The sequence below is a fragment of the Castor canadensis genome, chromosome X (genome assembly GCF_047511655.1).
Source record: "Castor canadensis chromosome X, mCasCan1.hap1v2, whole genome shotgun sequence".
NCBI classification, from domain to species: Eukaryota; Metazoa; Chordata; class Mammalia; order Rodentia; family Castoridae; genus Castor; species Castor canadensis.
The window spans coordinates 108,929,727-108,945,359 of record NC_133405.1 but is presented as its reverse complement, the minus strand read 5'-3'; positions in this window follow the sequence as shown (position 1 = coordinate 108,945,359).

Below are 15,633 nucleotides of genomic sequence, written 5' to 3'. Positions count from 1 at the left end.
ATTGGTAAAATGAGACAAAGAAGGACACTTCATACCAAAAAAGGGTGCAATACATCAAGAGGAAATAACAATTATCAAGCTATATGCATCCAATGTCAATGCACCCAACTTCATCAAATATACACTGAAGGACTTAAAAACACATATAGATTCCAACACAGTGGTAGTGGGAGATGTTAATACCCCTCTATCACCAACAGATAGGTAAGTCAGACAAAAAAGCAACAAAGAAATTCAAGAACTAAATGACACCATAGATCTAATGGACCTACCTGTATACAGAATATTTCATCCGGCAACAGCACAACAAACATTCCTCTTAGCAACCCGTGGAACTTTCTCCAAAATAGATCATATTTTAGGGCACAAAGCAAGCCTCAGCAAATACAAAATAGAACTAACTCCCTGCATTCTATCTGATCACAATGCAATACATCTAGAACTCAACAAAAAAGCAACAGCAAAAACAACTCAACTAAACAGAACCTTTTCAAAGGAAGAAATCCAAATGGCCAAAAAACACATGGAAAAATGCTCACCATCCCTGGCCAAAAGGATATGCAAATCAAAACAAAACTAAGATTCCACCTCACCCCTGTTAGAATAGCTATCATCAAAAACACCACCACCAACACGTTGGCGAGGATGTAGGGAAAAAGGAACCCTCATACACTGCTGGGGGGAATGTAAACTAGTACAACCACTCTGGAAAACAATATGAAGGCTTCTTACAAAACTAAATATAGATCTGCCATATGATATAGTAATCCCACTCCTGGGGATATACCCAAATGAATGCAACACAGGTTACTCCAAAGGCATCTGCATGCCCCTGTTTATTGCAGCATCATTCACAATAGCCAAGTATGGAAACTGCCAAGATGCCTCACTACTGACAAATGGATTAAGAAAATGTGGTATTTATACACAATGGAATTTTACTCAGCCATGAAGAAGAATGAAATTTTGTTATTCACAAGTAAATGGATGGAACTGGAGAACATTATCTTAAGCGAAGTTAGCCAGGCTCAGAAGGCTAAAAATCTATGTTTGCCCTCATATGCAGACTTTAGACCTAAAACAAATAAAGTAAGACTATTGGACATGGGTCACACACTAAGGGGAAAACACATAACAAGAGGAATAGGAAAAGGCAGGAAACCCAAAACTTGAAGTGTTTGATGTGCCCACTGTAGAACAGCTAATACAGTAACCTTAAACTGACAGAGACCACTGTGGAATGGTGACCAGAAAGTAGTGAAGAGGTCTGGTAGAGGTGAACCAACTTGAGTTGTAATACACATGTATGTGGAAACAATACTAAGAACCTCTCTATATAGCTAGCCTTATCTCAAACTAGCAAAAACATGATGTTTTTATTATTATTGCTTATGTCTTCTCCTCAACAAAATTGGAGAAGAGGGCAGGTTCTGTCTGGAAGTGATGGGGCTGGGGGGGAAGGGAGGAGGAGGGGGGGCCAGGGGAGAAAAGGCCCAAACAATGTATGCACATATGAATAAATACCCCCCCAAAAATACAATTGGAGGTTTAGTAGCACATTACTCAATGATCAATGGGTCATAGAAGAAATAAGAGAGGAAATAACAAAGTTCCTGAAAATTAATGAAAATAAAAACATTACCTACCAGAACCTAGGTGACACAGCAAAGGCAGTCAGTCCCAAGAGGAAAGTTTATAGCCATGCCTGCATATATTAAAAGGACAGAAATATCTCAAAAAACCTCATCTCAAACTCCTAGAAAAACAAGAACAAGCAAAACCCAAAACAAGCATAAGGAGAAAAATAATAAAAACAAGAGCCCAAATTAATGAAATAGAGACCAAAACAACCATAAAAGAATCAAGGGAACAAAAAGCAGATTCTTTGAAAAAATAAACATGATTAACAAGCCCTTGGCAAATCTGACTAAAATGAGGATGGAAAAGACCCAAATTAATAAATTCAGGACCAAAAATGGGGAGAGAACATCAAGCACCAAGGAAATCCAGGGAATCATCAGAGACTACTTTGAGAAACTATATTCCAATAAATTGGAAAATCTTGAAGAAATGGACAAATTTATAGATATATACGATCATCCAAAACTGAACCTAGATGATATTAACTAACAGAGCTATAATACATAATGGAATTCAAGCAGCAATAAAGAGTCTCCCAAAAAATAAAAGTTGAGGATCTGATGGATTCTCTGCTGAATTCTATCAGACCTTTAAAGAAGAACTAATACCAACACCCCTTAAACTTTTCCAAGAATGGAAAGGGAAGGAATACTGCCTAACTCATTTTATGAAGCCAGTATTACACTCATCCCAAAACCAGACAAAGACACCTCCAAAAAAGGAGAACTATAGGCCAATCTCCTTAATGAGCATCAATGTAAAAATCCTCAATAAAATAATGACAAACTGAATCCACCAACATATCAGAAAGATCATTCACCATGACCAAGTCAGTTTCATTCCACAGATGCAAGGATGGCTCAACATATGCAAATCAATAAATGTAATATAGCATATTAATAGAAGGAAAGACAAAAACCACTTGATCATCTCAATAGATGCAGAAAAAGCCTTTGATAAGATCCAACACCACTTCATGATAAAAGCTCTAAGAAAACTAGGAATAGAAAGAATGAACCTCAACATTTTAAAGGCTGTATATGACAAACCAATAGCCAGCATCATACTTACTGGGGAAAAACTGAAACCATTTCCCCTAAAGTCAGGAACGTGACAAGGAGGCACACTCTCCCCACTTCTATTCATAATAGTCTTGGAATTCCTAGCCAGAGCAATAAAGCAAAAAGAAGTAATAAAAGGAATACAAATACATAAAGAAATAGTCCAAGTATCTCTATTTGCAAACGACATGATCCTACACCTTTAAAGACCCAAAAAACTCTACCCAAAAACTTCTAGACACCATAAACAGCTACAGCAATGTTGCAGGATACAAAATCAACTTACAAAAATCAGTAGCCTTTCTATACACCACAATGAACAAATTTAGAAAGAGTATAAGAAAACAATTCCATTTACAATAGCCTCAAAAAAAAATCAAATACCTAGGAATAAACTTACCAAAGGATGTAAACAATCTTTACAAGGAAAACTACAAACTCCCAAAGAAAGAGATTGAAAAAGACTACAGAAAGTGAAAAGATCTCCATGGTTATGGATTGGTACAATCAACATAGATAAACTGGCTATACTACCAAAATCAATCTACATGGTCAACGCAATTCCCATCAAAATTCCAATGACATTCATCACAGACATCAAAAAATCGACCTTAAAGTTCATTTGGAAACAAAAGACTGTGAACAGCCAAGGCAATACTCAGCAAAAAGAGCAATGCTGGAGGTATCGCAATACCCAACTTCAAACTATACTACAGAGCCATAGCAATAAAGACAGCACAGTACTGGCACAAAAACAGATATGAAGGCCAGTGGAACAGAACAGAGGCCTGGAATATGAATCCACACAGCTACAATCACCTTATTTTTAACAGAGGCACCAAAAACATATGATGGAGGATAGCCTCTTCAACAAATGTTGCTGGGAAAAGTGGTTATCTGCCTGCAGAAAACTGAAACTAGATCCGTATCTATCACCCTGTACTAGTATCAACTTAAAATGGATCAAGGACCTTCATATCAGACCTGAAACCTTGCAGTCAGTACAGGAAAGAGCAGAAAATACTGTGGAAGAAATAGGTATAGGTAAGGACTTCCTCAGTCCAGCAACTAAGAGAAAGGATGGACAAATGAGACTACATGAAATTAAAAAGCTTCTGCATGACAAAAGAAATTCTCCCTAACTGAAGGGACCACTCACAGAGTGGGAGAAAATATTTGCCAGCTATACATCAGACAAAGGACTGATAACCATAATATACTGGGAGCTCCAAAAACTAAACTCCCCAAAAATCAATGACTCAATAAAGAAGTGGGCAACTGAACTAAGCAGAACTTTTTCAAAGGAAGAAATCCAAATGGCCAAAAAACACAAGGAAAAATGCTCACCATCTCTGGCCAAAAAGGAAATGCAAATCAAAACCACACTAGATTCCACCTCACCCCCGTTAGAATAGCTATCATCAAGAACACCATCAAAAACAAACGTTGGTGAGGATATGTGGTAAAAAGAATCCTCATACACTGCTGGTGGGAATGTAAGCAAGTACAACTACTCTGGAAAAAAATATGGAGAATTCTTAAAAAACTAAACATAGATCTGCCATATGATCCAGCAATCCCACTCCTAGGGATATGCCCAAAGGAATGTGACTCAGGTTATTACAGAAGTACCTGCACACCCATGTTTATGCAGCACTATTCATAATAGCCAAGCTATGCAAACAGCCAAGATGCCCCACTACTGGTGAATGGATTAAGAAATGTGGTGTTTATACACAATGGAATTTTTTTCAGCCACAAAGAAGAATGAAATTTTGTCATTCACAAGTAAATGGATGGAAATGGAGAATATCATCTTAAGCGAATTCAGCCAGGCTCAGAAAACCGTAGATCGCATGTTCTCCCTCATATGCAGATTATAGATCTAAAACAAATGCAGTAATATTATTGGACATGGGTCACACACTAAGGGGAGAATGCTCACGGGAGGAATAGGGAAAGGGAAGGAAACCTAAAACTTGAATGTAGTTGATGTGCTCACCTGTAGAAGAATGAATATAGTAAACTGGCAGAGGCTTCTATGGGACGGGGACCAGGAAGTAGTGAAGAGGTCTGGTAGAGATGAACCAAAGTGGGTTGTAATACACATGTGCATGGGAGCAACACTAGGAATCTCCCTGCATAGCTATCCTTATCTCAAACTAGGAAAAACACTATGTCTTTCTTATTAGCTCTTATGTTTTCTCTTCAACAAAATTGGAGAACAAGAGGGCAAACCAGTTCACCCAGAAGCAGGGGGCAAGGGAGGTGGCCCAAACAATGTATACACATGTGAGTAAATAAGCAGTAAAATAAAAAAATAATTTATATCTTCTCTCTTTTTTTTCTTAGTCAACCTGAGTAGAGGTTTATCACTTTTAATGATGTTTTCAAAGAATCAGCTATTTGTTTTATTCATATTTCTCCATCAGTTTTCTCACTTTGAATTTGATCTTTTTTCTAGTTTACTAAAGTGAAAGTTAACATTATTGATTTTAGATATTTCTTTTTTAATATAAGCATTCAATACTATAAATTTCTCTCTATGCACTGCTTTCATTGTATCTGGCAGATTTTGATAAGTTGTATTTTCATTTTTATTTAGTTGAAATGTTTTTAATGGCTCTTGAGATTTCTTTGACCATTTGTCATTTGGAACTGAGAGGTTTAATCTCTATGTATTGGTGGGGAGGTTCTAGCTATCTTTCTGTTACTGATTTCCATTTTAATCCCCATGTTGTCTAAGAGCAGATATTATATGATCTCTATTATTTTTAATTTGCTAAAGCCTATTTTATGTGCTCTGCCTTGGTAAGTGCTCAGCATAAGCTTGAGAAGAATGTGTTTGAGTGAAATATTCTATAGATATCAACTAAATGTAAAATGTTGATGGTGCTATTCACTTTAAGTCCTTTCTGGTTTTCTGCCTCCTGAATCTGTCCATTACTGATAGAGAGGTGTTGAAGTCTTCAACTATCACAGTAGCTCTATTTCTTCCAACAATTCTTTCAGATTTAGCCCCACAGTTTTTGACATTATGTAGTAACACACATACACATTATAGTTATTTTTGTTGGGGAACTGACCCCTTCATCATTATGCAATGCCTCTTTAAACATTGATAACCTGAAGCCTGCTCTGCTTGAAATAAAAAAAACAAAACAAAACTACTCCAGGTTTCATTTTATAATTTTTTGAGGCAGGACCTTGATATATACCCCGGGCTGGTCTCAAACTCACAATTCTCCTGCCTTAGTCTCCTGAGTTCTGGGATTACAGGTGTGTGCCACCACACTTGGTTCCATCTTTCTTTTGATTATGCTTAGATATTATATCTTTCTCCAATTTTTAATCTGTGTCTTTATATTTAAAGTGTGTTTCTTATGCACAACATACAGTTAGTTCTTGTTCACCTATTCATTATGATTGTTTCTAACTTTTAATTGGTACATTATACTCTTGAATTTTAGAGTGATTATTAATATAATTGAGTCAATATATACATTTTTTTACTCTTTCGGCTTGCTGCTCTTGCTCTTTGTTCCTTTTTTTCTTTGTTTCATTTTTGTCTTCCATTTTTTTCTGTCTTTTCTGGTTTTCATTGAGTATTTTATATGGTTGCATTTTTATTTCCTTTCAACATATAAATTTTTAATTTTGTGTTTACTTTTCAGTGGTTGACCTTGAACTTGTAGGATACATTTATTAATAATAAAAGTACAAGTAATTTATGATTGCGTATTCCTAAGTACTCTCTTTTGTCCTTAAAATATTCATATTATCCATTTCATTGATTCTAACTTTTTATTTGGCAGTACTGGGATTTGATCTCAGATATTTGTGTTTGTTAGTCAGGTGTTTTACCCCTTTAGCCACATCTCAGGCCTCATTTCATTTATTTGTAAGCTCTCACTACTAAATACCTTGTTGTTACTGTTATTTTAAATAAATTTATGTTTGACTCATTTTAAAAAGAAAAACTGAAAAACTTTGCTATACCTTCAAGTATCCCTTCTCTAATACTTTTCCTTTCTTTATACAGATTTGAGTTTCTGGCCTGTATTATTTTCCTTCTTTCTGAAAAACTTCTTTTAATATTTCTTTCAAGGCAACTATACTGGTGACAAATATCCTTAATTTTTGTTTGAGAAATTATTTAATTCTCCTTCACTTAACTTATTTTCTTTCTTCCTTTTCTTTTTCTTTCTTTCTTTCTCTCTCTCTCTCTCTCCTTCCTTCCTTCCTTCCTTCCTTCCTTTCCTCCCTCCCTCCCTCCCTCCTTCCTTCCTTCCTTTCTTTCTTTCTTTCTTTCTTGGCAGTACTGGTGCTTGAACTCAAGGCACTGAGTTTGCTAGGAAGGTGGCTTTACCACTTGAACCACACCCTCAGCCATTTTTTGTTTTAGTTGTTCAGGAAGGGCCCCTCAGTTTTTTCCCAAGACAACCCTCAGAGAACAATTCTCTTCCCTTTGGCTTCCTAAGTAGAAGAGACCACAAGCATGTACCAATATCCCCACCCTCTTTACTGATTGAGATGGGGTCTCACTAATTTATTCTCTGGCTGGACTTGAACTTTGATCTTCCCTATCTCCACTCCCAAGTAGCTGGGATTATTAACTATTTACAACATTATTAGGAATAGTGCCAAAATAATAAGATATTTAGGAGTAAATTTAACCAAGGACAAACAGAACCTTTATACATTGGACACTAACAAAATACTTCTGAAAGGAGTTTAAAATGCCTAAATAAATGGAATGCCATTCTCCATTATCACTTGGAAGATTTAATACAGTTAAGATGTTAATACTCCCCACAGGAGACTACAATCCCAATAAAGAAATAGAAAAATCTGACCCTTATATACCTATAATACTGCAGTGAACCTAAAATAGCCAAATAAATTGAAAAAGAAGACTAAATATGGAGGATTCATGCTTCCTGACCTTGAAACTTACAGTAATTAAAACAATGTATACCAACTTAAGGATATACATAAAGCTCAATGTGATTGAATTAAGAATCCTAAAATAAATACATATGTATGATTGATTTTCCAATAGAATACCAAGAATATTCAGTAGGAAAGAACAGTCTCTTCAATAAATATTGTTGAGACAATAGAAGGTGCATACGCAAAAGAATGTAGTTGGGGCCTTACCTAACATTATATATAAAAATAAACTCAAAATGGGTCAAAGACCAAAATATATACAGGAGTAATTATTATAAAACCCTTTGAAGAAAACATAAGGATAAAACTTATTAGCCTTGCATTTAGCAGTGATTCTCTCAATATGACAGCAAAACTATAAGAAATGAATGAAAAAGCCAATAAATTAAATCTCATGAAAATTATAAACTTTTTTTGGTAGTACTGCAGTTTCAATTCAGAGCTTCATACATGCTAGGCAAGCACTTACCACTTGAGTCACATCTCCAGCCCTTTTACTCTAGTTATTTTGGAGATAGGGTCTCCCTTTTTGCCCAAGCAGTCCTGGAACCACTATCCTCTAGATGTCAGCCTCCCTCCCACACAGCTGGGATGACAGGTTCTCACCACTACACCCAGCTATTGGTTGAGATGGAGTCACAGAATTTTTTGCCTTAGTTGGCTTTGAAATACTTGATTTCAGTCTCCCACGTATCTAGGATTGTAGGCATGAGCCACTGATACTGAAAAAGTTATAAATTTTTTTTCATCAAAGAACACTATGTAGAAAGTTGAAATATAACACAGAGTGTGAGAGAAAATATTTGCAAACCATACATCTGATAAGAGACTAGACAATTCCATAAAAATTAGGCAAATATCTTGAACATAAAAATTTCCAAAGACTATATACAAATATTAGATAAACACATTCAAGGGTCTTTAATATTATTAGTCACCAAAGAAGTACAAATCAAAACTACAAGATAATACTTCATATTCACTAGGTCACTATACTTTTTTCAGGAAAAAAAGTGTTCACAAGGTCATGGAAGTATGGGGACCATCATATACAGCTGGTTAGACTATAAAGTGGAAAATAGTTTGGCGATTTCTCAAAATGTTAAACATAGGGCTGGAGGTGTGGCTCAAGTGACAGAGTTTGTGCTTAGCAAGCATGAAGCCCTGAGTTCAAACCTCAGTACAATAAAAAAAAGCTTAAACGTAGAATTATCATACAACCCAGCAACCTCAGCACTCCTGAATATAATATAACCTAAATAATTCAAAACAATTGTTAAAATAAAAATTTATATAAAATATGTACAAAAATGTTCACCAAACTGTATTCACAGCAGCCAATAGGTAGAAACAAAATGAATGTTTTTATGCAACTGATAAGTGGATACAAAATTTGGTATAAACATATAATGGGATACTATTCAGCCACAAAAAAGAATATAACACTGACATATGCTACAACATAAATGAACTTACAACACATTATGCTGAGAGAAGTCAGAAACATGAGGGCAAATAATGTGTAATTATATTCAGTACATACCCAGTTTAGATAAATTTGTATAGACAGAAAGGAGATTACTGATTGCTAGGGGCTGGGGTAAAGCAACCATAGAAATGACTGCTTTATTAGTTTGGGGTTTCTTTTGGGGAAATAAACATGTTTTAGAACTGAATAGTGGTAATGTTTGCACAGCATTAAATCACTGAATTGTACATTTTAAACAGTTAAAATAGTAATACTCGTGTAATGGTTTGAATTTATGTGTCCCTCCAAAATTCAAATGTTGTAACCTAATATGTAATGTGATATTATTAAGAAATGGGACTTTTCAGGAAGTGGTTAAGTCACGAGCAATCCACCCTTATGAATGGTATTACTGCTGTTGTAAAAGAGATGAAAATGAAAACTATAGTCCCTCTAACATTTTAGCTTCTGCCATGTGAGGACATTGCAAAAAGGTAGGCAAAAATGATCCAAGAAACAAATTCTCATCAGACAGAAAATCTGTTGGTATCATTGTCTCAAACTTGCCTTTAAAATTGTGAGAAATAAATTTTTGTTATTTATAAATTATCCAGTTTTTAATATTTAGTTAGAGCAGCAGTTTTCATTTCAGTAAGAAAAAGAAGCAATAAAACCTACCTGTTGAGACCTCCTGATTCTTTGCAGATTAATGTTCATTTCCTCACTCTGACAGAAGATAGGTCATTGTTTTTCCAATGAGCTTTAATTTGAGAAAATCAGAGCTTGGGTAAGTAAATATAAATTAAGCTGCTGATGAGCTCTTGCACAAAAACAAGCACATGAAGTCAATGTCTGTATATAGAATGATGAGTCCCGGACATCTAGCCCCTCGTGACACACTTGCTCTCCAAAACTGTTTTTATACCACTTAGAAAAATATAGGAGGATTTCATTTTAGGGAATTTGTGCACTCCAAAGAAATAATTTGTATAGATACTGACAACAAAGGATTCATCAAAGATGTGATTATTTCTATTCCTAACTTACCTATGGTAACATCCAACAGTCTAAAATTTCTTACTAGGATGCACAGCATTTATACTATACCTTTTATTTATTTATTTTTATTTTTTTATTATTTACATGTGCATACAATGCTTGGGTCATTTCTCCCCACTGCCCCCACCCCCTCCCTTACCTCCCACCCCGCCTCACCCTCTCCCCCACCCCTTTGATACCTGGCAAAAACTATTTTGACCTTATCTCTAATTTTATTGAAGAGAGAGTATAAGCATAATAGGAAGGAACAAGAGTTTTTGATGGTAGAGATAATGATAGCTATACAGGGAGTTGACTCACATTAATTTCCTGTGCACGTGTGTTACCTTCTAGGTTAATTCTTTTTTTTTTAATTTTTATTTATTTAGTTCATACAATGCTTGGGTCATTTCTCCCCCCTCCGTACCCACCTCCTCCCTTACCACCAACGCCACCTCCTCCCTCTCCCCCTCACCCCTCGATACCCGGCAGAAACTATTTTGCCCTTATCTCTAATTTTGTTGAAGAGAGAGTATAAGCAATAATAGGAATAAACAAGGGTTTTTGCAAGTTGAGATAATGATAGCTATATAGGGAGTTGACTCACATTAATTTCCTGTGCATGTGTGTTACCTTTTAGGTTAATTCTTTTTTATCTAGACTTTTCTCTAGTTCCTGGTCCCCTTTTCCTATTGGCCTCAGTTGCTTTTAAGGTATCTGCTTTAGTTTCTCTGCATTGAGGGCAACAAATGCTAGCTAATTTTTTTTTTCATTTTTCTTTTATTATTCATATGTGCATACAAGGCTTGGTTTATTTCTCCCCCCTGCCCCCACCCCCTCCCTTACCACCCATTCCACCCCCTCCCGCTCCCCCCCTCAATACCCAGCAGAAACTATTTTGCCCTTATCTCTAATTTTGTTGTAGAGAGAGTATAAGCAATAATAGGAAGGAACAAGGGGTTTTGCTGGTTGAGATAAGGATAGCTATACAGGGCATTGACTCACACTGATTTCCTGTGCGTGGGTGTTACCTTCTAGGTTAATTCTTTTTAATCTAACCTTTTCTCTAGTTCCTGGTCCCCTTTTCCTATTGGCCTCAGTTGCTTTAAGGTATCTGCTTTAGTTTCTCTGCATTAAGGGCAACAAATGCTAGCTAGTTTTTTAGGTGTCTTACCTATCCTCACCCCTCCCTTGTGTGCTCTCGCTTTTATCATGTGCTCAAAGTCCAATCCCCTTGTTGTGTTTGCCCTTGATCCAATGTCCACATATGAGGGAGAACATACGATAAAACTATACACTTCTGAAGAAAGAGATTGAGGAAGACTATAGAAAGTGGAGAGATCTCCCATGCTCATGGATTGGTAGAATCAACATAGTAAAAATGTCTATACTCCCAAAAGTAATCTACATGTTTAATGCAATTCCCATCAAAATTCCAATGACATTCATCAAAGAGATTGAAAAATCTACTGTGAAATTTATATGGAAACACAAGAGGTCACGAATAGCCAAGGCAATACTCAGTCAAAAGAACAATGCAGGAGGTATCACAATACCTGACTTCAAACTATATTACAAAGCAATAATAATAAAAACAGCATGGTACTGGCACAAAAACAGACATGAAGACCAGTGGAACAGAATAGAGGATCCAGATATGAAGCCACACAACTATAAGCAACTTATCTTTGACAAAGGAGCTAAAATATACGATGGAGAAATAGCAGCCTCTTCAACAAAAACTGCTGGGAAAACTGGTTAGCAGTCTGCAAAAAACTGAAACTAGATCCATGTATATCACCCTATACCAAGATTAACTCAAAATGGATCAAGGATCTTAATATCAGACCCCAAACTCTTAAGTTGATACAAGAAAGAGCTAGCTAATTTTTTAGGTGTCTTACCTATCCTCGTATCTCTCTGTGGCCTCTCGCTTTTATCTTGTGATCAAAGTTCAATCCCCTTGTTGTGTTTACCCTTGATCTAATGTCCACATATGAGGGAGAACATACAATTTTTGGTCTTCTAGGCCAGGCTAACGTCACTCAGAATGATGTTCTCCAATTCCATCCATCTACCAGCAAATGATAACATTTCGCTCTTCTTCATGGCTGCATAAAATTACATTGTGTATAGATACCACATTTTCTTGATCCATTCGTCAGTAGTGGGGCATCTTGGCTGTTTTCATAACTTGGCGATTGTGAATAGTGCTGCAATAAACATGGGTGTGCAGATGCCTCTGGAGTAACCTGTGTCACAGTTTTTCAGGTATATCCCCAAGAGTGATATTGCTGGATCAAATGGTAGATCAATGTTTAGCTTTTTAAGTAGCCTCCAAATTTTTTCTAGAGTGGTTTTACTAGTTTACATTTCCCACCAACAGTGTAAGAGGGTTCCTTTTTCCCCCCATCCTCGCCAACACCTGTTGGTGGTGATGTTGCTAATGATGGCTATCCTAACAGGGGTGAGGTGGAATCTTAATGTGGTTTTAATTTGCATTTCCTTTATTGCTAGAGAAGGTGAGCATTTTTTCATGCGTTTTTTGGCCATTTGAATTTCTTCTTTTGAGAAAGTTCTGTTTAGTTCACTTGCCCATTTCTTTATTGGCTCACTAGTTTTGGGAGAATTTAGTTTTTTAAGTTCTCTATATATTCTGGTTATCAGTCCTTTACCTGCTGTGTAGCTGGCAAATATTTTCTCCCACACTGTGGGTGTTCTGTTCTGTTTACAGACCATTTCTTTTGTTGAGCAGAAGCTTTTTAGTTTTATGAAGTCCCATTTATCTATGCTATCTCTTAGTTACTGTACTGCTGGGGTTCCCTTGAGAAAGTTCTTACCTATACCTACTAATTCCAGAGTATTTCCTAATCTTTCCTATATTAACTTTAGAGTTTGTGGTGTGATAAAAGATCCTTGATCCACTTTGAGTTAATATTGGTATACGGTTATACACATGGATCTACTTTCAGTTTTTTGCAGACTGCTAACCAGTTTTCCCAGCAGTTTTTGTTGAAGAGGCTGCTTTTTCTCCATCGTATATTTTTAATGCCTTTGTCAAAGACAAGTTGGTTATAGTTGTGTGGATTCATATCTGGGTCCTCTATTCTGTTCCACTGCTCTTCATGTCTGTTTTTGTGCCAGTACCTTGTTGTCTTTATTGTTATTGCTTTGTAATATAGTTTGAAGTCAGGTATCGTGATACCTCCAGCATTGTTCTTTTGACTGAGTATTGCCTTGGCTATTCGTGGCCTCTTGTGTTTCCATATAAATTTCACAGTAGATTTTTCAATCTCTTTAATGAATGTCATTGGAATTTTGATGGGAATTGCATTAAACATGTAGATTACTTTTGGGAGTATAGACATTTTTACTATGTTGATTCTACCAATCCATGAGCATGGGAGATCTCTCCACTTTCTATAGTCTTCCTCAATCTCTTTCTTCAGAAGTTTATAGTTTTCCTTGTAGAGGTCATTCACATCCTTTGTTAGGTTTACACCTAGGAATTTGATTTTTTTGAGGCTATTGTAAATGTAATTGTTTTCATACATTCTTTCTCAGTTTGTTCATTATTAGTGTATAGAAATGCTAATGATTTTTCTATGTTGATTTTATATCCTGCTACCTTGCTATAGCTACTGATGGTGTCTAGGAGCTTCTGAGTAGAGTTTTTTGGGTCTTTAAGGTATAGGATCATGTCATCTGCAAATAGGGCTTTTTTGACAGTTTCTTCACCTATCTGTATTCCTTTTATTCCTTATTCTTGCCTAATTGCTCTGACTAGGAATTCCAGTACTATGTTGAATAGGAGTGGAGATAGTGGGCATCCTTGTCTGGTTCCTGATTTTAGAGGGAATGGTTTCAGTTTTTCTCCATTATGTATAATTCTGGCTGTAGGTTTGTCATATATAGCTTTTATAATGTTGAGGTACTTTTCTTCTATTCCTAGTTTTCTTAGAGCTTTTATCATGAAATGGTGTTTGATCTTATCAAAGGCTTTTTCTGCATCTATTGAGATGATCAAGTGGTTTTTGTCTTTGCTTCTGTTAATGTGGTTTATTACATTTATTGATTTTCATATGTTGAACCACCCCTGCATTCCGGGGATGAAGCCTACTTGGTCATGGTGAATGATCTTTTTGATGTATTGTTGAATTCAGTTTGCCATTATTTTGTTGAGGATTTTTGCGTCAATGTTCATTAAGGAGATTGGCCTATAGTTCTTCTTTTTGGAGATGTCTTTGCCTGTTTGGGGATAAGTGTAATATTTGCTTCATAAAATGTGTTAGGTGGTTTTCCTTCTCTTTCTATTCATGGAACAGTTTAAGGAGGGTTGGTATCAGTTCTTCTTTAAAGGTCTGATAGAATTCAGCAGAGAATCCATTAGGTCCTGGACTTTTCTTTTTGAGGAGGCTCTTGATTGCTGCTTCGATTTCATTTTGTGTTATAGATCTATTCAGAGGATTAATATCTTCTTGGTTCAGTTTTGGATGATCATATGTATCTAGAAATCTGTCCATTTCATTACGATTTTCAAATTTATTTGAATATAGGTTCTCGAAGTAGTCTCTGATGATTTCCTAGACTTCCATGGTGTTTGTTGTTATCTCCCCTTTTGCATTCCTGATTCTACTAATTTGGGTTTTTTCTCTCCTCATTTTAGTCAGGTTTGGCAGGGGTCTATCGATCTTGTTTATTTTTTCAAAGAACCAACTTTCTGTTTCATTAATTCTTTGTATGGTTTTTTTGGTTTCTATTTGATTGATTTCAGCTCTTATTTTTATTATTTCTCTCCTTCTATTTGTTTTGGGATTTGCTTGTTCTTGTTTTTCTAGGAGTTTGAGATGTTTCATTAGGTCATTGATTTGGGATCTTTCAGTCTTTTTAATATATGCACTCATGGCTATAAACTTTCCTCTCCGGACTGACTTTGCTGTGTCCCATAGGTTCTGGTAGGTTGTGTTTTCATTTTCATTGACTTCCAGGAACTTTTTAATTTCCTCTTTTATTTCATCAATGACCCATTGTTCATTAAGTAATGAGTTATTCAGTTTCTGACTGTTTGCATGTTTTTTGTCTTTACTTTTGTAAAATTGAGTTCTAATTTTGAGTTCTAGTTTATTGCACTGTGATCAGATAGTATGCATGGTATAATTTCTATTTTCTTATATTTGCTGAGGCTTGCTTTTTGCCTTAGGATATGATCTATTTTGGAGAAGGTTCCATGGGCTGCTGAGAAGAATGTATATTGTGTAGAAGTTGGATGAAATTATCTGTAGACATCAAGTAGGTCCATTTGATCTATTGTATATTTTAGATCTTCAATTTCTTTATTGATTTTTTGTTTGGATGACCTATCTATTGATGATAATGGGGTGTTGAAGACTCCCACAACCACTGCATTGGAGTTAATATATGCTTTTAGTTCTTTCAGAGTATGTTTGATGAAATTGGGTGCATTGACATTGG